This window comes from Festucalex cinctus, chromosome 21 (genome assembly GCF_051991245.1).
Source record: "Festucalex cinctus isolate MCC-2025b chromosome 21, RoL_Fcin_1.0, whole genome shotgun sequence".
Taxonomy (NCBI): domain Eukaryota; kingdom Metazoa; phylum Chordata; class Actinopteri; order Syngnathiformes; family Syngnathidae; genus Festucalex; species Festucalex cinctus.
Genome location: NC_135431.1, coordinates 7223706 through 7247047, shown reverse-complemented (window position 1 = coordinate 7247047; position 23342 = coordinate 7223706). Strand labels below are relative to the sequence as shown.

The 23342-nt window shown below is 37.3% G+C and overlaps 1 protein-coding gene and 1 long non-coding RNA gene across 4 annotated transcripts in view; one reads left to right on the top strand and one right to left on the bottom strand.

The window, feature by feature from the left end:
- LOC144010113 (uncharacterized) overlaps positions 1–19323 on the top strand; it is a 109011-nt gene extending 89688 nt beyond the window's left edge. The window contains exon 2 of the long non-coding RNA XR_013281144.1: positions 17433–19323. This is a non-coding gene — a long non-coding RNA (uncharacterized LOC144010113). The remainder of the gene's footprint in view (positions 1–17432) is intronic.
- LOC144010106 (uncharacterized) overlaps positions 1–21237 on the bottom strand; it is a 113930-nt gene extending 92693 nt beyond the window's left edge. The window contains exons 1-2 of one of the 3 annotated variants that reach the window (XM_077510230.1): positions 21096–21237; positions 718–805 (exon numbers count right to left, since the gene is read on the bottom strand). The gene's annotated coding sequence lies outside the window, so the exon portion shown is untranslated. The remainder of the gene's footprint in view (positions 1–717; positions 806–21095) is intronic. The other 2 variants (XM_077510229.1, XM_077510228.1) reach the window with 2 other exon arrangements.
- Positions 21238–23342: the final 2105 nt, after the last annotated feature.

Below are 23342 nucleotides of genomic sequence, written 5' to 3'. Positions count from 1 at the left end.
CACTTTTTTTTTTACCATTTGCTTTCAAACATCAAGACATCTACAGAAAATATATTTTTTGGGATAAAGCAAGAACCCTATAAATTTTTAACATGTATAATTTAACTCATTTGCTCCCAATAATGTGTAAATGCGTTTTTTTTTAAATGTTTTAAGTGTCCCAAAGACGTATTTATATGTTTTTTGTTTTGTTTTTTTTATGCTAGAGCATATAGAAGGCTTTGATGCAGCCTCTCAACTGCAAAGAACGGTTGCAGGAATGGTAGTTATTACACAAACGGCCAGCAGGTGTCAGCAGAGCAAAGTAGATCAACCAGGGCTATGTAGAAAAAAAGCTAAACTACTTACAATTTTAAATAGATTTGTGAAAACTGATGAAACTCTCTTCTAATGCTAATTGCTGCAACACGGAAACAGATAGAAACATACTTTTTTTTTTTCCTGATGAAAGAAGATACTTTAATCTTTCTTTTGGTAGGTTCCATGCTTTTATAACAATAGAACACAATATTCTGAGGGCCTTGCAAAATCAGTCAAAATCCAGTAAAACGGCCGGGAGCGTACGGGATTGCTTCTGTGAAAATGGCTGGGAGTCAATGAGTTAAGATGGCGGTCCAGAAGCTTGAAAGGTTGAAACATCACATTTTTGATTTGAGTGTTCAACCACAAGTTAGACCGTAACAACTTTCATGAATCATTTTTCGCCAGTACACATACCGTATATTCGGCACAGCTTTTACGGGGGGACTCCACATTTTCATTTGGACCCTTCTTCATGTCGTTGTTATTATTATACTGCCAATGCCTAAAGGAACACACACAAAGCTAGAGAAAGTCTGAGGGCCAAAGTTGATTTCATTCGCGTACTCATGAGGAATGATCTCGTCTCAATCGCATTACCGGGAGGAAGCGGACACTGCGAGGGGCTGTCACGGGGGCAGTTTCAATAGTGAAGCATCATTTTTAATTCAGGTACCCTGACTTATTTTATCAGCTCTCGGGCGTGCTGCTGAGTAAACATTTTTAAAATTGAAGTTGAGAAACCCCCTCTGGTTTTTTGGACATAAAAAATGCATCAGCTGTGAGAATGGAACGCCGTATATCATTCCTTTAAAACCCTTTTTAACACTCTGCCCGGCCGAGCAGGTGTAAAGCGGATTCAATCTGTACGTCAAATTTATGATTCACAGCTTTCCTACATAAATAACCGTATTTCTTTTTGTGTTATTTACCTCACCATTTGCAAGGTGAAATAACTTTAGCCCCTTCGATCCTTTTCACAGACATAAACTGCTTGACTTCTATCGATTTCTCCAATAGCAACCTGCGCCGCGGCCTCGCACCAAAAGCCCGCACGCCGCTTGAGCGATGACACCCTCGATACATCAGCACGCCCGAGTCGCCAACCCCCGACGTCAAACGTGGCGGGCCCGCTCAGCCGTAAAATGTCATCTTTTTGTGTTTTAAGTCTAAACATTGCAGGCCGCACGCGCGCGGGTTGACAAAAGGGTGATGCGCTGCGAGCCACTTGTCTCCATTTCATCCAGTTTGGTTGAAGTCAGGACGAGTCAATGTGTTTGGACAGATCGACCCGTCACTATTTGCCCGTTCCGGATCCTGCTCACGTTTCACTGCAAAATAAACCAGAATGTCGTTGTTGCCATCAGATCATGACAAATCATTTATTAGTATTAACACATTCATTGCCAGACCAGCAAAAAAAAATTCATCATTTGACGTCTTTTTCCGTCAATGGCAGTGAATGAGTTAAACATGGTAAAAATCAATGAAGCAATTATAAATTGTTGATATAATGGACAGCAGGGGTGTCCAAACTTTTTCCTCTGAGGGCCACATACAGAAAAATAGAAAGCTGCAAGGGCCACTTTGATTTTTTTTTTAAAGTTATTTATTAACACATTCATTGCCAGACCAGAAAAAAAAATGCATCATTTGACGTCTTTTTCCGTCAATGGCAGTGAATGAGTTAAGTAATTTTAGTAGTTTTGCCATTTGAATTTGATTATTTTCCCAAATCACATTCGACAAAAAAATGAAGAAAAAAATAAAAATAACATTAAGACGTTTACCAGTACCAAGGAGATGTAAAAAAAAAAAAAAATCGAATCATTGATTAATTGCACTTTTCATACACAAAATAACTCAATATCCTTCACATACTGCAATAAAAAACATTTGAAAGTAGTCACAAATTGAGTTGACATTTGCTCCCAATAACGTGAAAATACGTTTTTTTTAATGTTCTAAGTGTCCCAAAGACGTATTTATATGTTATTTTGTTTTTTTATGCTAGAGCATACAGAAGGCTTTGATGCAGCCTCTCAGCTGCAAAGAACGGTTGCAGAAAGGGTAGTTATTACACAAACGGCCAGCAGGTGGCAGCAGAGCAAAGGAGCCAGCTTCTTCTCGCCGGGCTACTCGCTCGCTCACTCCATATTATTCATAAACCAGAATTAGGCCATAGTTTTGTAGAAAACTGATTTAATATATCTTTTTTTTTTTCTTCTCTGAATTTTACAAATACAAACCAACATGGACATTATAGCGCACAGGCACAAGGCAGTGTAATCTCGGCCCACCCAAAAGTGATATTCGAACTTTACAACAGTCATAAAGGTTAAGCTACACTCAGTTTTGCGAGAACATCCACCAAAGCCAAGGACACGCTCTCCTTTTGGAGCTTAGCTTTGAGCCGACTTTCAGCTGACACCAGCGTGCCAGTGATCCATGGCAGTGATAACTTGTGGCTGTTTTGACAGGAGGGGACCAAGATTGTTCCTGCGTGTGAGGGTGTGAGGGCCAGTCGGTCATTGGAGCTGGAAGGATTTATCACTGCACGCTGGCTATTGATTTACAGCCAAGTGCAGGTCTGTCCCCCCCCCCCCCCCCCCCCCCCTCACTCCACTGTGCCTCCTCCCACGAGCTTGTGGCCTCTGTGTGTTTGATTCCTCTGAGTGGTATTGGGATCCATAGGAGCTTCTAATCCCCAAAGCTCATATACTGTAACCCTCCCTTTGTTGTCTTTTATTTGCTTTTCTTTTTGAAGAATAAACAAACACGCAGTTGGTTGGTAGTAAGTCCAGCACAACGTGCAGTCTTAATTGTACATAACTTTTATTTCTTTTATTATTCTTCTAAACTAGCGCAAGAACAAGTTACATTGTGCACCGTTGTGGGAGGGAATGCAGTCGACTCTCGGCCAATCGATACAGCTCCCTTCATTTCATTTAACTCATTCACTCCCAGCCATTTTCACAGAAGCAGTCCCGTTCGCTCCCGGCTGTTTTACTGGATTTTGACAGATTTTTGCAAGGCCCACAGAATATTGTGTTCTATTGCTATAAAAACATGGAACCTATCAAAAGAAAGATTAAAGTCTCTTCTTTCATCAGGAAAAAAAAGGATGTTTCTATCTGTTTCCGTTTTGCAGCAATTAGCATTAGAAAAGAGCTAAGTTTCATCAGTTTTCACAACTCTATTTAAAATTCAAAGTAATTGAGCTTTTTTTTTCCTAGATGGCCCTGGTTGATCTCCTTTGCTCTGCTGCCACCTGCTGACCGTTTGTGTAATAACTACCATTTCTGCAACCGTTCTTTGCAGTTGAAAGGCTGCATCAAAGCCTGCTGTATGCTCTAGCATAAAAAAAAATAAAAAAACGTATAAATACGTCTTTGGGAACATTAAAAAAACTTATTTATACGTTATTGGGAGTAAATGACTTAATGTACGTTTAAAAGGAACCGCAACAAGATCTATTTGCGGATGATGTAAAAAGCTTGCCGCTGTGGATGAGCACTTGGAGACCCGTAAACTTTGATGTGGCCAATCGAAGAGGCAACTTGACTGGAGAAGAAGGTACCGGCCATAAAAAAATAAAATAAAAAATAAAGACACCCGATGTTTATTTGTGGAAAGCGAGTCTTGTTTTGATGACATCAGCATTTTACAACAACTTTCGTAAACAGTCAGGAAATGACGCAATTTATATGGAAATGATTCTTCTTCTTTGATTTACTGATACCACGTGATCACAAGAAGTTTCCGCCTCAGAGTTTCTAGATCGGTGGTGGAGCAATCTTGTTGAAGTTATTGGAGAAACCACTCACAATACAAAACAACTGTTCAATGCCTGTTTCTTTTGTTTTTTGTCGTCACGTTTTTGTTCCCGACATACTTCCTCTTTTTCATTTGACTGTTTTATATACCGGTATATGTAACTGCTTTTCAGACAAAACTTCACTGTCATAATGAATTCACTATTTAGCATTAGCATTAGCATTAGCATTAGCATAAGTTAGTGGTGCACGATGGAGTGTTACTTTCTTGAGGGGAAATAATGGGCATGGAGCTGTACATGATTAATAGTACACAGGTGAGGCCTCTTATACTTCACTGACCTAAATTTGTCAGTTTTTGCCACCAGCAGTTTGGAAGGAGAGCTTGAGGGGGCGGGGAGAAACGAAAAATCCATCCATTACTTTTCATGGCACTTCAATATGGTGCGGCGCTATGAGCAGTGCTCATGGGCCATTTGGCTGTCACTTAATTGGAGACACCTGTCGCTTGATTACTTCCACCTGTTGCGGGCCTAATGAGATGCCAGTATGGATTATTGTTAGTCGGATTATCTTGGGGCGATTTTTTCCCATTCTGCCGCATCATCGTCATATAGTGAATCTTTGCGTTGCTGCCGCTGTGACCCCTGGAGTTGAACTTATCAATATTTATATTTAATCATATATTAGTGGCTGAATGGGTTGATGGCGTCTCATTTGTCCAGCTGCATCGATTTTTCACACCAAGCAGAGACTACATTTAGGACAAAGTCCTTTTTGAAAGATTTTCAAAGAAAACGTCTGATTTCTAAAAAGCAAATAGGTAGGTTTGCGTTTGACGACAGCAGCGTTTCAAGAAATAATACGCTAACATTTTCACTCTGCAATTTCCCGTTCTCATTATCCTGCCAAAACAAATAGCGAGTAGCGATGAAGGGGCTGAACCGCACCCTCCTTTTTTTTCATGGCAAAACCTCAAAAATGAAATGCACAACTTCGCCTCTCAGTCTAGGACAGGAAATTATCCAATTTCACTCATTTACGTTACATAAAAAATTGTTTTCTTCAAATAATGCAGAACAATTAAGAGTTAATTTCAATTCAGTTAGGATATTGAATTAACCCAAAATGTTTGGTCAAATGAATAACCCACAAAATAACCCAAAAATCAGCTTCATTTGTGGGTTATTAATTTAATTTTACCCAACTTTCTGGGTTAAATGATTCAAAAAGTTGTGTCGGTTCATTTTTCACCCAATTCAATTAAATGAGTTATTCAATTGACTCAAAAAGTTTGGGTCAAATAAATAACCCACAAAAAAAAAAAAAAAAAAAAAAAGGTTGCTGTTGCCAAAATGTTGCCAAAAAAATTGTTTGGTCAAATGATTAACCCACAAAAAAAAAAAAAAAAAAAAAAAAAAAAAAAAAAAGTGGAATAATGTGGAATAATTTTTTACATTATTTTACTTGAATAATTATATTCATTGCATTTCTTTAATTGGTTCGGTCCATTTTTTTTTTTTTTGTTTTGTTACCCAATTTGGGTTATTTTTGTCCCAACTGTTTTTAGTGTCTGAGACAGACTTCTGGTTGGGGCTCGTTTGGGTAAATTAAAAAGTCAAGTCAAGTCATCTTTATTTATATAGCACTTTCAAACAAATAGTTCCTGTTCAACTTTGTTAATGGGGCCATGAGCTGTTTTTGTGCACTCACTTATAAGCATTGGTGAAATTGGGATTATTATTATTATCATCATTTGGGCCACATATTTTCACCTGGATACACATGATTGCAAAAATTGGTGAGTTTTCAGGCATGCTGAGACCCCCCGAGTGAGAACAACAACAAACACAACAGTTCCAAGAGGGCCTTCCACACCACCTGGTATGAAGGCCCTAAATATTGATAGGACATGTAACTCGATTCCGAAAACATGGTTGCATGGCCCAACGTCCACTCAGACTTTGGTCTGTTGCCTGTTCCAGACCAAAGCTTTTTGTTCAGTCACCTGTCAGATGAAATTACAGCGACTATCAGTTGCCCAGCGAGGTGACTGCGGGGGACCTGGGCCGCGTAGGCGCCAAGGCCCCATCACACGTAGCCACGACGTCTTGCGGGAACGTCGGGGGGCCAAAGAAACCCGCTGTTAGGTCTTGTCCAGACACTTATACAGGTCCCACGATCACACTCTTATTATGGCCATAATCCAGAATGGCACTTTAAAACGAAGGCATTGGCTCCGTTTGTGGCCTAACAACGTGGTCCTATGGCTTGCTGATGATGATGAGCCCTCATAGGCTTGGCAGTGAGGAAAAGAACTTTAATTAATCAGCGTCTCACAGGTATCACAGTTGCCAGGGATACGCCACTAAAGAAAGCGCACAAAAGGGCTAATGGTGTCCTGTTGCGCTAGTTGGCCTCGTCAATTCATTTTACTTCCAATATTTTGATTTTTGGAGTTGAAAGGGAATTTTAAAAAATGAATTAATAAATACATGCTCTGGAAGGGATACTGTCACATTGAATACAATTATTTTTGCATTTGTTTTGTCATGTGGCTCAATTGGTACACTTGTAAACATAGTAGTTGGAAACTTTTAAACTTTTTTCAAACTAATAAAAACAAATGATAAGCATATTTCAGTTTGGTTGTGTTTGTTTTAAATGTAGAGTAGTTTTTGTAATGGTTTTCAGACTTCACAAAGCAATTTTTCTTATTCTTGCACTATATTTTTAGGCCTAACCATAAAAAGCATTAAAATTGCTTAATTTTCAAATGTATTATTTTAACAATATTCCCAAAATATATTCAGAACATTTCTTAAATTAGCTGTGTAATTGTCAAATATGTGTTTTATGAATAAAAGTTGGAAAATGAAGAATTTGATGCAAAGAATCTCGTCTGTCTGGTTAATTTTTTTTAAGTAACAAAATAGATGCTGTTATGTTGTATTATTATTATTATTATTATTATTATTATTATTATTATTAGATAATACATTTAATTGTCGCCGCCGGATCAATAATATTACATAAATACATATTATTATTATTATTATTATTATTATTATTATTGTCATTGCCGTGTCAATGATAATAATAATAATAATAATAATAATAATAATAATCCATGTCTGATCTTTTTAATTGTAATTTAAAAACATTAATTTTCAGTAAATTCCATGGAAAACAACTTGCAATGTACTTGTTATTATTATTATTATTATTGTTGTTGTTGTTATTATTATTGTCATTGCCGTGTCAATAATAGTAATAACAATAATAATAATAATAATAATAATAATAACAATAATAATTATTATTATTATCCATGTCTGACCTTTTTAATTGTAATTTAAAAGCATTAATTTTCAGTACATTCCATGGAAAACAGGTTTTCAAAAAAACTTGCAATGTACTTGGCATTATTATTATTATTATTATTATTATTATTGTCATTGCCGTGTTAATAATAATAATAATAATCACAATAATAATAATAACAATAACAATAATAATAATAATAATAATTATCCATGTCTGACCTTTTTAATTGTAATTTTAAGCATTAATTTTCAGTAAATCCAATGGAAAACAGGTTTTCAAAAAAACCTTACAATGTACTTGGAATTATTATTATTATTATTATTATTATTAATATTATTATTGTTATTATTATTAATAATAATAATAATATTAATATTGTGTACATCCAGGATGAGTACAAAAAGTAGTCACTTCTCATATTTACAACCTGAATCCTAAATTGCATATATTTCACATATTTTATTATTTTAATAATTTTTATATTTCAAGCACAAGGCTGTGGACGCTCTCACATTTCATTTGGGTGAGAATAACAACTTCACATACTTGCACTGACAAGGCAATAGAGGAATCTTAAACCTCTCTTAAACCCAATTCCACCTTTAAGTGACATTCAAAAAAGCTCACCCAACACTCGATTATTCCTTTATTCAAAGTAACATTTAAATATATTTTTTTTCTTCATGTGGTTGTAATAGATTCCATTTAATCAGCCGATAAAAGCTTGCCGAACCTCAGGTTCTTATCTGAAGATTCGACAAGATAGAATGATCTTTTATTGGATGTTGATGATGTTAGCTGTCCGGGACAGGCCAACGAAGGGTCGACTGCGGGAGGGGAAGTAATGCGGAGTGAAAATGAGAAAGATTTAAATGAGAAAGGGTGAAATGAAGAGCAGCAGAGTATTAAATCAGGAGTCTGTGCGGACAGTCATGTGAAATAGCCTACAGACACAGAGGTGCTTTGTGCTCCGCTGGGGCTCGGGACTCTCAAACGCTCGAGGTCGTCGCTGTTTGGCATGACTCAGCATTTCTTATTGCTGATGACTGTCTTAACTGAGGGGCTTTTACAATTAGGAGGCCAGCTCACTGCCCAGAGTAGCCTGGACAGCAACCATAAGGGCTTTTTTATCCAAAAAACTGCAAACATTTTAGTACAAATCTTTTTCTTTGTATAAAATATTAAAATGCAAAGAAGTGTAAAAAAATAAAAATAAATAAATAAAAATAAAAAATAAAAAATCCGAAAAAAAGTAAGCTGTTAATAATGATCTCATTTACTCCCAATACCATATAAATACGTTTTTTTAATGTTCTAAGTGTCCCAAAGACGTATTTATGCGTTTTTTTTTAAAGTTTTTTTTTTTTATGCTAGAGCATACAGAAGGCTTTGATGCAGCCTCTCAACTGCAAAGAACGGTTGCAGAAATGGTAGTTATTACACAAACGGCCAGCAGGTGGCAGCAGAGCAAAGGAGATCAACCAGGGCCATGTTGAAAAAAAGCTCAATTACTTACAATTTTAAATAGATTTGTGAAAACTGATGAAACTTAGCTCTCTTCTAATGCTAATTGCTGCAAAACGGAAACAGATAGAAACATACTTATCCCTTGAGTTAACTCATTTGCTCCCAATAACGTGTAAATACGTTTTTTTAATGTAAGTGTCCCAAAGACGTATTTCTACGTTTTTTTTTTTTTTAAAATGCTAAAGCATACAGAAGGCTTTGATGCAGCCTCTCAACTGCAAAGAACGGTTGCAGAAATGGTAGTCATTACACAAACGGCCAGCAGGTGGCAGCAGAGCAAAGGAGATCAACCAGGGCCATGTTGAAAAAAAGCTCAATTACTTACAATTTTAAATAGATTTGTGAAAACTGATGAAACTTAGCTCTCTTCTAATGCTAATTGCTGCAAAACGGAAACAGATACATACTTTTTTTTTCCTGATGAAAGAAGAGACTTTAATCTTTCTTTTGGTAGGTTCCATGTTTTTATAGCAATTGAACACAATATTCTGTGGGCCTTGCAAAATCAGTCAAAATCCAGTAAAACAGCCGAGAGCGAACGGGATTGCTTCTGTGAAAATGGCGGCGAGTGAATGAGTTAAGAAAACCGAGTAAAAAGCAAATGTAATCAGAATGATGCATTCAGCAACACGACAGGCCTCTAATTAAGCGTAATAATCATTGAGGCCAGTAAAAACACTAAAATTTGTAAGAGACCACCCAAGACAGCAGAATCTTGTCTGACCATGTTGACAGAATGTGTGCCATCTACACGCTGTGCAGCTTCAAATAAAAAGCAAAGTGCATACAAAGCTGACGTTATGCAAGTCTATGAATGAAGCGGGCAATAATCCATCCATTCAGCCATTTTCTGAAACCGCTTGTCCTCATTATGCGGTAGGCTGGCGTAGTGTTCATTTCGTCAACAAAAACTAAACCCAAATAATTTTGTCAACACACTTTTTTCACCGGACTAGACTAAATCCGTTTGCCTTTTCATGCTAGAACATACAGTAGGCTTTGATTCAGCCTTTCCACTGTACTTGAAGAAATGGTCGTTATTACAAAAATGACGAGCAGGTGGCAGCAGAGTATAAGAGATCAACCAGTGCCATGTTGCAAAAAAAGCTAAATTACTCACAGTTCTAAGTAAATTTGTGAATAATGATGAAACTTAGCTTTATTCTAATGCTAATTGCTGCAAAACAGAAACAAATACAAACATACTTTTTTTTTCTGATGAAAGAAGAGACTTTAGTCTTTCTTTTGGTAGGTTCCATTTTTGACAGCAAATGAACACAATAATCTGTGAGCCTTGCAAAATTAGTCCAAATCCAGTAAAACAGCCGGGAGTGAACGGGATTTTCTGTGAACATGGCTGGGAGTGAATGAGTTAATTAAATGGTACCAATATAATGTATGAAGACAGAGTTCAAGTTTTCTGATTGTGGGGTGCGGAGTGGATTTGAAATGACTGTGCAGCCACAGTTGTGATGAAAAGATGGAGGACATCTCCTGAGTTTCACAATGTCCAATTGGCAGCTGAATGGCAGCGAGCATTTTCAGATGGGACCGGTTGAGTGATTGGTCAAGTGTGTCAGCTTGTGATTGAAGGAAGCAAAATGGGAAGTGGAAAGCGCCGTCAAGAGAAAATTCCATACGATATCCTATGAAACATTTTCTAGTTTCTTTAGACTGTATTTAACTTTATTGTGGGAACGCTGAAAGCATCCCACATATGTTATTCGGATTTTTATTCTGCTCACTTATTTGCCGAGAAACAACTCCCACATAATACTTCAATAATAATACAACTTCAATTAAAACGTGATTTTCACACAATTTATCTTTCAATTTACTTCACTAGCATTCATCTTTCAGCATTCCCACGCAATTTCTCCAGAAATTGCACTTAGTCTAGTTCATTAATGGCATTTAACATTTTTTTTCTACTTTTGTCAAGAGTATGAAAAGAAAATATTTTTTATTGTATATTTTATTGTACATTTACAAACAGTGGTGATTAATCGTAAGTTTACTATTGAAGTCATGTGATTAATTACGATTTAAAAAAAATTGATCGCCTGATTATAAACCGACATCACAATTCTAAATGGCTCATCTTGAAAACCTCATGTGACCAATCCTAGAAAACAGCTCCGTGATGTCATTTTCAGTCGACAGCAAGTGGCAGCACAACACAAAATGGCAGCCATCTTGAGTACTTTTGCCATCTTTGCTTGTTTGCCCAATAACAATCCTTATTGTTTCTGAATTTGGTATCTTCTCTTAATTGCACGTGCATTAACATTTTCTCCACAGCGCATATGCTTAACTCTTCGTCAAACACGCAATCTGGATTTCCAAATACCCTCGGAAATCGCAACAAATGAGATTAATTGCAGCATGAGCTGTGGGACTGGAGTTATTTGGCCAACACGCTTCGGGTTTAAAACGTCAATGTCCAAGCTGTATCTTGAGAGGTGCCAAGTCCACTCCTTTGACCTCATTTGAGAAGCTTAACTCTGTTTGGCGTCGTCGGCGCAGCGGACAGCAGGAGGCCCGCTGCTGGCACAGGAGACCACATGACCAGATGGGCCGCGAGATAATTATAGTTCTGTTCAATGGGACAACTGACAACTTGGAGTTTATTTGAACTCATTGTTCTGAGTTTATTTTAAAGTGTGCGCAGCCATTTCCCACTCCAGTCGAAGAGATATTGAAACAGAAACGGGAAGAAAAAGTCTTTTGTTTGTATTCTATTTAGAAAGAGTTGTATTGATTTCATGACAGCTTACTGTACGCCTGAAACATCCAAACGAGTGTTTCTTGCTTGTCAAAAATCCTAATGATGATTTTCTCATCATTTATTTAGCTATAGCTTGTTGATTTTTTTTTATTTTTTTTTATTTTTTCTGTGGATGACATTTGCAGCAGATGAGTAGTTTGTGTCTCGTGACCTAATTCCATTCAATAATGATGGCTTTTCCTGATCAAATTATAACATAATCAAATTTCAATGAGGACCATTAAGCATAATGAAAGGAGTCTAAAGACATTAAAAAAAAAAAAAAAAGAAGAACCCTTGGCAACATGCACCAAGTCCAATTTAATCTTTGTCTTATGTTGACTAATGGCGCCGGTGTGCTGCTGGCTTCTGTGTGCGCGTATATTTGCAGTTTTGTGCGTATTTGTGCCTCACTTTCCTCCTGACACCAAAAAAAAAGTACATCCTCAACTCCCTCACACAAGAACACATAACAATCTATCTGCAAAGCTCTTTATCTATTTTGTTCCTATCAAATAAATATATTTAACCAGACAGGGTGCATCCACTGTTAAATTGTTTTTCTGATGTTTCCACATCGATAAAAATATTCAAATTTAAATATAACCTTTAAATGTAACAGAATGGAAAAACATAAAAAAAAAAAAATATGCAAGGGTGGAAAGGCGTAATGCTACAACGCCATACTATCATATTAACTACACGACATTTTGCGCATTCTATTTCTTGAGTATTTTTTTTTTTTCATTTGTCAGGGTTACGTGTTTGACATGTATTAAACACAACACAAAACGGAGAGAAGAAACTCAGTTCAGGGCTCGCGAGGAGAGAGGAGAGGAACTGACTGATATGATTCACTCCTGCACTCTCTGAAGATTCCTCTCCTCACCCTCTTTATTTATTTGGTTTTCCACGCCCTTTGTTACACGAGTGTTCCATCCCTAAAAATGCAAATGCAAGGCATAGTTGGAACACAGTGTACTTGTTTGTCTATGTGTTGTGCATGTGAGTGGAAGATTGCAATAATTTCTGAACAGAAAACAGGCGGCCTCACCAGACTGGCTCTAACCATTCTGCTGCGTTAGATATTCTGGTTCTTTAGCTTCTTGAGTCATCTTCTGCTCGGCTATATGAATGTGAGTGCAGAGCAAAGCATTCTTCATTGTAAGCAGAAGTATGATAACTTATTTACTAACTTATTATTGCACAAATAATCCATTAGAGGGCAGTAATCACCCAGAAATGTATAGTACACCTTTGCATGAACAAGAACAGAAACTGTTTTGAGGCTTTCCACAATTCAAAATAAAAATTTGACCCAAAAGTCAGTTAAAAAAAAAAAAAACCTTCACAATACAGCGACACTGTATTTCTTAACTCATTGACTGCCATTGACGGAAAAATACGTCAAATAATGCATTTTTGCTGGGCTGGCAGTGAATGTGTTAAACACAATGTGCCAATATATTTTGTGATTATATTGCAGCCTCCTTTTTTCATTTTTTTTTTTTTAAGGCAAATGTTGCTTAAAAATCCATCAATTTTGGTTACATCTCATCTTAAGTCATTGACTGCCATTGACGGAAAAAGACGTCAAATAATGCATTTTTTTGCTGGGCTGGCAGTGAATGTGTTAAAGATTGAGTTAAAATTAAAACAATGTACTATACTGTAAAAACAAGTGATATTGATTTGGGTTGGTCATTTTTCTGCCACTAGATGGCATAATTGCATTTGTAAGACAGTGACAGCTCTGTGCATTTGTCTTTTCATATTAAGAGCTATCTAATCTTTAACGAAGTAACTTGTGAAATTAACTTAAAATTAACACATTAGTTTTTACACCCCTATTTATAATTACTGTGACATTCAAGGCTGGACTGGCCGTTGGGAATCATGGGCAGATGCCCGGTGGGCTGCATCTTCAGGGGGTAAATTGATTAATTAACTCATTCACTCCCAGCCATTTTCACAGAAGCAATCCCGTTCGCTGCCGGCTGTTTTACTGAATTTTGACTGATTTTGCAAGGCCAACAGAAAATTGTGTTCAATTGCTATAAAAGCATGGAAACTACCAAAAGAAAGATTAGTCTCCTTTTTTATCAGGAGAAAACAAAAGTAAGCTTCTATCTGTTTCCGTTTTGCAGCAATTAGCATTAGAAGAGAGCAAAGTTTCATCAGTTTTCACAAATGTATTAAAAATTGTAAGTAATTTTTTCTAGATGGCCCTGGTTGATCTCCTTTGCTCTGCTGCCACCTGCTGGCCGTTTGTGTAATAACTACCATTTCTGCAACCGTTCTTTGCAGTTGAGAGGCTGCATCAAAGCCTTCTGTATAAAAAAAAAGCATAAAAAAACAAACAAACAAAAAACGTATAAATACGTCTTTGGGACACTTAAAACATTAAAAAAAACATTTACATGTTATTGGGAGCCATTGAGTTAATTAATTCATTAATCAATGAAATTTATCAATCAAAAAAGTAATTAACTCAATTAAGTGATCACTAAATCAAATTTATAAATGTATTAATTAAAATTACATTAAAATTAAAAATACAAAAAACATCTGTTTTGAAGTTGGATACATATACTTGCAGTGTTGGTCATACTAGTGACATCTACATTACTAGTCACTCAACATTGCTTCCATGCTGCATTCCATTTCTATGCAGGTACTCGGACTTCAAGTGTGTGACACAACCCTAAGCGTGTGCACAGTGTTATTGCTGTGTATCCTTCCGACCAATTATTTTGCACACATCAATTTCCACCAGAATAGAACATAGGACACGCATACAGAAACTGCTGAGCCTCACTTTGGGAGTCCTTCCTCACTCTGCATGAAAAGTCAGTGTTGTTTCCCAGTCAGTCATTCACTCCGTGACACTGTTTCAACAAGCAAGCTCTCTGTACAAACATGTTAATCCAGCTACTTCATCCTTATTCCAACCAACAGTCTCTTGCCACAGTTTGCTGCTGCCGCCGCACTGCTTGTTTGTCTCATGAGCACGTGCGGAGCATCAGCTACGATGCACAAGCCGCTTTACGCCGCCTTTTTTTTTTCCCATATTCAAGTGAAGTGAGAATCAGATAGCACTGCTGGGACCTTCCTGGGTGTTTTGGAAAATTTGAAGTTGTTTATAACAGTGGGCATAAAAAGATAATGTAGGATTTTGTCTTTATTCCATGTTTTCTCTTGATAATGATGAGTGAACGTGCAGCGACAAGTATTTCAAGTGGCAGGTGGTGAAGATAAATTCCCCAAGGCCTTTTAGGCTTTTCATTCTATTTCATGTGAGCGATCAATCAGTCCCATGCACACAGTGATATTGATCATAGGGGTAATATGTTATATATGCTGTAAGTTTCAAAGTCTCACTTTTTAGAGATGAATATGGCTGACTTGAAAATACATCAACCATTGACATGAATATGATGGGGAGTCACTGATGACATCATTGATAGTTTTGTTTCAAAAACTTTTGATTTCTGTTTCCTTTTTATTGTTCCCAAATAAAAGTTTTGTTCTACTAGATTGTACTAAGATAAGTTCATATTAAATGTGTTCTTTTCAACCAGTTTCATTTCACATCCAAATTATGTGCCCAGAACACACAAAAAAAGTGTCATTGGCCAAAAGAATGTCATTCAGAGGTTTAGACATTTATTCGGAGACAAAATAAAATAATATTGGCTCAATGATCGACATTTGTGGCACCTATATATATATGCATATATTTTATTTATTTATTTCTTTATTTATTAGGGGTGTTACGATTAAAAATTTTTAATCGCATGACTTCTATAGTTAACTCACGATTAATCGCAAATTTTATATCTGCCCTAAATGTCCAATAAAATATTATTTTTCCAAGTTTTCATACTCTCATTAACATAGGGGTGTGTGTGTGTGAGAGGGGGGGGGGGATGTGAAACTATTAGAAATATGGCTGCATCTTTTAATCATTGATGCAGTAATTTCATAATTCATAAAATTGAGTTAAAATTAAAAAGATGTAGGGTACTGTAAAAACGAGTTTAATATTGATTTGTGTTAGTCATTTTTTTTCTGCCACTAGATGGCATAATTGCATTTGTAAAACATTGGTGACAGCTGACTGCATTTTAGTTTTCATATTAAGAGCTACCTAATCTTTAAAATTTTGACACCACTAATATATATATATATAAAGAATGGGGATATATATATATATATATATATCTATATATATATATATATATATATATATATATATTATATATATATATATATATATATATATATATATTAGAATCAATTATTTTGTTTAATGAAAAATATTTCAAGTAGGTCCACTTGCAAAAAACTCTCTCTTCCCTCAACATATAGTGTTTTGAAAAATATGCCTCAGGCAGGTGTCTCTAACGAGATGACCTGGTGCTTACATATGGAAAATGTGTTTATAAAATTACAACTTTGACGTCAACACCTCATGCATAACATGCGGCTTTGGAGCCAACATTTATATTGTTAGATAATACATATTAAAAATCTGCTTTCCTTCTTTTGGGAACATTTCCTGCTAATGAAAAAGAAAAATCACCCCCCGTATCCATAAACGTACCGAACACCATTCATAAATCATCACATGATTGCTTTTCCATGCCAACTGTTTTTGTCACGTCTTTGGACTGATGCCTCAGGATTGCGCCATTTCTCATGATGTGCACGCATCATTGCATACACATACATGGAGTGTCGTACCGGGAAGAATTTCATAGCAGACGGCACGATGTGTGCTTGTGTTGTGGGTGGTGACGCTTTGATGCTAGATTTCCCACCATTGTGTAGGAGGGGCACAGGCCAGGGCGAAGAGGGAGATACCAGCAGTGTGTGATAGAAATTACAGTGTAACTGTGTGGGTTTCTCTCAGTGTAAAAAACAACAACAACAAAAACAGACCACCTTCGGTCAGACATCGATTGCACCCGCACACCTCCTATAAAAAACGGGGGAAAAAAACAGAAATTGATAACGTGAGGGAAGAGGAAATAGTCAAGGAGTGAAGGCAAGTTTGTCAATAAAGAATAGCGAGGCTCCCGACTGTGTGACCTTGTGGGTATATAATGATTTTTTTTTGCTGTGGTTTGAGTTTCCGCAGCGGCTGCCACCGAAGAGAATCATTAAAATTACACAGTCACAGACGGCTGGCAGCTCCCTCTGACACATTATATACAGGTACATCAAGAACAGCTGCATTATTAACAAAAAAAAAGAAAAAAGGTGACGGCTCCCTTTGCAAAGTCCTCCATTGATACTCTCAGGTGCAATTAAAAAGTAACTGCTAGGGCTGCTTTTCTGACATATTCCAAATGACAACCGCATTTGCGACCGGTGGAATTATGTGGCGTTTCGAAAGGTAGTTGTGTTCTTTAATTATCTGTCAGTGGAGGGTGTTATAATTTATTGTTAGAGGTAGCGGATATTTTGTATCAAGCCGCCCTTGAGGAACATGATTACATTTGCTTATGTGAGCCGCATACAATTAACCTTTCAGCATTGAACATGGCAATGTGCCGCCTGCCTCTTACGCCGTCATCTTTTTCTCATCAGACATGCTGATGTCACGCTGCCACCTTGCCTTGCCTCATTTGCATGTGAATTATTCGAGCTTACAATGATATCTTGAACTATATGCAGTATTTACAAATACACGTGAGGTGTGGGCCTGATCAAATACTCTTTTGTTACAGGAAGTGACCTGATTTCAACAGGAAGTGGCCTACAATCAACAGGAAGTGACCTGATTTTAACAGGAAGTGGCCTACAATCAACAGGAAGTGACCTGATTTTAACAGGAAGTGGCCTACAATCAACAGGAAGTAACATGATTTCAACAGGAAGTGACCTGAAGTGACCTTGAATCAACAGGAAGTGACCAGATTTCAACACGAAGTGGCCAACAATCAACAGGAAGTGACATGTTTCAACAGGAAGTGACCTGGAAGTGGCCTAAAATCAACAGGAAGTGACCTGATTTCAAAAGGAAGTGGCCTACAATCAACAGGAAGTAACATGATTTCAACAGGAAGTGACCTTAAGTGACCTAAAAGCAACAGGAAGTGACCAGATTTCAACACGAAGTGGCCTACAATCAACAGGAAGTGACCTGATTTCAACAGGAAGTGACCTGGAAGTGGCCTACAATCAACAGGAAGTGACATGATTTCAACAGGAAGTGACCTTAAGTGACCTAAAATCAACAGGAAGTGACCAGATTTCAACACGAAGGGGCCTACAATCAACAGGAAGTGACCTGATTTCAACAGGAAGTGGCCTGGAAGTGGCCTACAATCAACAGGAAGTAGCATGATTTCAACAGGAAGTGACCTTAAGTGACCTAAAATCAACAGGAAGTGACCTGATTTCAACAGGAAGTGACCCAGAAGTGGCCTACAATCAACAGGAAGTGACCAGATTTCAACAGGAAGTGACCCGGAAGTGACCTAAAATCAACAGGAAGTGACCAGATTTCAACAGGAAGTGACCCGGAAGTGACCTAAAATCAACAGGAAGTGACCCGATTTCAACAGGAAGTAACCTGATTTCAACAGAGCAACCCTTACTCCATTGCTTACTCGATTCTTCAATCTTTACTCCATTGCTTATTCAATTTGTCACTCCTTACACCATTGCTACTCGATTCTACGCTCCTTACTTCATTATTCACTTGATTCTTCGCACTTTACTCCATTGCTTACTCGATTACTTGCTTCTTCCTGAATTTGTTTACTTGATTTATTTCTTGTTTTCTTGTTTCTTTGTTTCTGATAATGTATTTTTATTTTTGTGCTATTTTCCTTCCTTCAACTGCTTCTATATTTCTGTAAAAATTCAAACCGTTCCACAATTACCATGTTCAGCTCATTCCAGGTCATTGTATAGCATTCCAAGTCATTCAGTATCATTCGACATCAGTCAAGATTATTCCTTATTATTTTTATTTTTATTTTTTTTTACATCTTAAAATGTCATTTAATTATAAATTACCTGGCTCAATAATAATACGTCAGTGGAACAGATGACTAGCAAAACAAAAACAAGGATTCTAAATTGGAACACGTTGGAGGTTAACCATCCTGCAACAGAATTAATTCTGTTAATAAAGAACTACTTGTTTTTTTATTTAATTTTTTAACATTAGAAATAAATCAGATGTGTTTCTGTTTGGAAATGGAGCCATTCATTTGCAGTTAATCACCTGGCAATGTCCTATGCCAAGAATTTCTTTAATCACCTTATTATCAAATCATTACTGTTCATGTACAGCAGCCAGCTAGTGTTGTTTTTCAAATAGCATTACCGCTCTGTGAACCTGGTAAATATGCTGGTTTAACGAGTTTAACGGTTTAATGAGAATATCATGATTGCAGGCAACCTGCCCGAAATGTAAAAGCAGCTCCTCGCAATGTAAGTTTTGAAATAATCTTTGGAACTTTTTTTCTTTACAAGCCTTACAGCATTGTGGATGGCAGATATGGCTTCCCTACAAGAAGAAATGTTGCTTTGCTTTGAAAACAATAACTGATTATACATCTGAATGTACTGAAGTTTCTGAATAAAGTTTGCAGTTCTTTCTTTGTTCATTTTTTTGTTTAATCTTCTGCAAGAAATCCCTCATTCTTTATGTTCCACTGAAGTATGAAAACAACCCAGTTAGTGGTGCGCACTAGTGTGATCAGAACCGGCTCCAATTATCAATGTGTGTGGATTTATGCAACATTTATTACGTTTTTCATCATCAACAACAAATAATTCTATTTTGGAATGTTATAAAAACAAACAAACAAAAAAAACATATCCTAAATGTAACCCCTTGCATCTGTCTGCAATTCCGAGCTTGATTCAGTCGGAAATCTTAGGATGAGTTAAGGTCGACAGCAAATGTTAATAGATGCTGTAGGTGAGTGGGAGGCAGGCAAGTGGTGAGGAGGAGCACCTTTGAATCGTCTTTACGCAGGCATTACAATCAGGAACAAAGCACTTATGAATATTATTTATATTACGGCTCTAAAATGACCTTTTTTGGAAATATTTGGGTGAAGAACAGGCATTCAGTTGAACAGAATAAGTAGTAAATAGTCTAGATACCCACTTTAGCCTGCCTACTGCTAAATGCTAACGTTAGCTAGCATGACATGAAGGAACACCAAGCCTGTCGATCTTTAGCTTGAGGTTCAATAACGAATCCAGGTGTCATCTATTTTTACATCTCCAGACTTTTGAAGGTAAATTAAAAGGTCATAGTAGTAACTGTTCTCGTACTGTAGCAGTGGAATTTTTGTTATGGATGATGGCAAGATGACAAGTTTAAACTTCGTAATATAGAAAAGTCCTCTAAACCATAAGGTATGCTTTACTTATTGCGAGAATAGTTGTGGGAATGCTGAAGTGGCACACTTGGTTAAGTGTGTTGCCCAGTAACCAGGAGGTCCCGGGTTCAAATCCCACCTCTGACTGAACATTGCAAATATATCCATGGCAATTATGCTTCGTGATATAAATGTATATCAACTGACTATCATATCAGGAAATGCATTACAATTTCACTGAAATGGTTAATTGCATGTTGGCTTGCTGTTTCAGATGATCAAAAAATAAATACGCCATGAATCTGAACAAGGCAAGTTATGTCAAGTTAGGGAGGAATTGCCTCCCCGACAGAAGACCTGGATCAAAACCTGCCTGGACCACATTTTAGTACATTCGGTGGTTCGAAACCAACTGACTATTGTTTCAGGAAATGGATTTTATTCTTTACTGCATGACCGATTCCTGTTTCATGTACAGCATTTATACGTAAACAGCAATGCTTGTTTTAAAGTACTTTATAAATAAAGTTGAGTTGAGAGTTGATATTACTAAAACCCACCTTAGACAGATTGCAGTTCAAGTTTTATTTTTATTCATTTTCTTTCAACCTCAATTAAAACTGTCATTTTCACATATTAGCATTCAGCTTTTAGCATTCCCATACAATTTCTTCAGAAATCGCACTTAAGTCTATTTTACAAAGTTCTTCACAATCAAGATTTTATTTCATCCTTCAGGTGGCTACACAACCGTCAAACCTGATCGAAAGTGAATTGTTATCAGACCCATTACTGCATTTTATTTTTCAGATATTACTCCTTTTGCGCCCCTTTTACACGTCAACGCCAGGTATCGGCGCGGCAACCGACCCCAATTCCTGACACAATTACCCCTGCGGACCCCGTCTCGTCTCCGATACTGGCTGTCCTGAATTTTATGAGCCCTTCGGGCCAAACTGCATCAAGTGTCTGACGTGCCTTCGAGAAGCCCATTCCCAGGCAGCAGCGGCAAGATAAAAGACAAATGAAGAATAATTGACTCACAGCTCTCGGCCAAAGGGATTAGTATGACGGAACTCTTGGGATCTCTTCCACTCTCTCTCTCTCAATCTTTTGTCTCCGTCTCCCCATCTGTCTCCCTACAGTATCTCGCTCCCTGTTGGGGCTCTCGGCGCACTGCGAGCATCACACTGTTCATTAAAAGCCAGCAGAATGAAGAACGTTATTAAAGACATCAATAAACGTCATTAGAATCAGAAGGGAAGGCGCTGACCTCATTTGAAAAGGCAACTCGGAGTCGACGGCGGGACTGAGCTGTTCTTCTGTCGCCTTCTTTTTTGTTCTCCTTCTCTTTTTCAACACTGCAGGCGCCTTGCATGCTTCAACGACAGATGCACACAAAGGAAGAATGCAAGTGCAAGAAAAAGGCACATCTGACACAAACAAATACAATTCTAGCTCGTCAACATAGTTACAGGGATAACAGTGAAGACTCTGCTGTCATTCTCGAGATCAGTCTTGGTGTCGAGACCGCTTTTTAAGGGTCTCGACTCGAATTTTCAATCAAGACCAGGCCAGTACTAATGTAACCAGTGAGAGATGCAGAATGCAAATTTTCTGGGTAAAACAACACACATTAAAAAAATAAAATACAAATAAAACTAATACTGAAACGAACTCAACTAAAACTAAGCATTTATTAAAGAACTAAAACTAATAAAAATAAAAAAAAACCTAACAGAACCACCGTGAAAACTAATTAAAACTAACTAAATTTAAAAAAACTAAACTCAAAACTAAAATGAAAAAATCCAAACTATAATAACCCTACTGCCATATTACAAATAAATTGGTTTATATACTGTAGCATTTTTTCTAAATATGCAAAAGCACAAATAAATTATTTGTACCATTTTTAGGACTAAACACAATTTCTCTTCATAACATTATGTGGCCCTTGCGTCCTTCGGATTTTCTGGATGTGGCCCTCAAACGAAAAGGTTTAAGTGCTTAGCATTTATACAATATACTATTTGTTCCGTTTCCAACTCATCTTCTTAAACGTTCAAGTATTTTTGTTTCAGAGGAACATTTACTTTGGAATTATAGCAATCCCAATCGTCTTTAAATGAAAATATTTTCCCGGTGTTCGCAAATTCGAACATTATTGGTTTATCAGTGAAGATGCAATTTTCCTCGCCGCTAATCGGTAATTGTTCCGCAGAGTCGTTTTCCAGCAAAACAGAATGAGGTGATGCGGAGCTAACCAAAACAGCAGACACGCTTCCACACAGTTGACATGAGCAAGTTGACTGAAGGATGGCAGCCTTTCGTGTCTCTGTTCCATGCTGTCAAACCTGCCGATCATTCAGGAAGACGGAGCTTAGGAGAGTCTTTATGAGAAAGAGACTCCTGGGGAGAGAGGGGGGGGGGGGGGGGGGGTGGACACACACAACTTCCATCAATCAACAGTTTTTATTTGTTTGTGAGAGTGTAAAAATAGGCTTTGTTTATTTGCACAACGGAACGTTAGCTTCGATATAATTCAACAAACTGCATGGCACGTTCCTCAAGAATATGGATTCAATTTGGATGCCATGTTCAAACAAAAATCGAAGGTCAACATTCAATCCATGCAAACGCATCAAAAGAAATCTTACCAAGCATACAACTGTCAAAACGTGCACACAAGTGGAGAATCTGCTGCTGACGTCACATAGCCTAAAACTAGTTGAAACTAGTTGGTGGTTATATGATGGTTACATCAGTTCAAAACAGACACTTGACCTCACGGACGTGAACCCAACTTAAGGCAAGGCAAGGCGAGTTTATTTGTATAGCACATTTCATACACAAGGCAACTCGATGAGGTAGATCTCAGAGCCCTGCTGGGTTTGTGCTCAATCAGCATTTCTTGGATATATTCAGGACCCGAACCATTTAGCAATTTATAGACGAGTAGCAGAACTTTAAAATCGATTCTACAGCTGCACCTACAGAGTGAATTGTTCTGATTGGTTGTAGCAAGTAAAGGACTAAAGAACATCACATGCGTCCAGACATCACCTAAAGGATTAAAGATTGCCATCACATAGCCTAAAACTAGTTGAAACTAGATGATGGTTATATGATGGTTACATCAGTTCAAAACAGACACTTGTTGTATTAGTACAAAACAGATACTTGACCTCACGGTCGTGAACCCAACTTAACAGGTCGTGACCTCAGACATGACACAATCAGTCAATACTAGCAATATCTGCTAACAAAGCTAGCATAGTTGACGTTAAG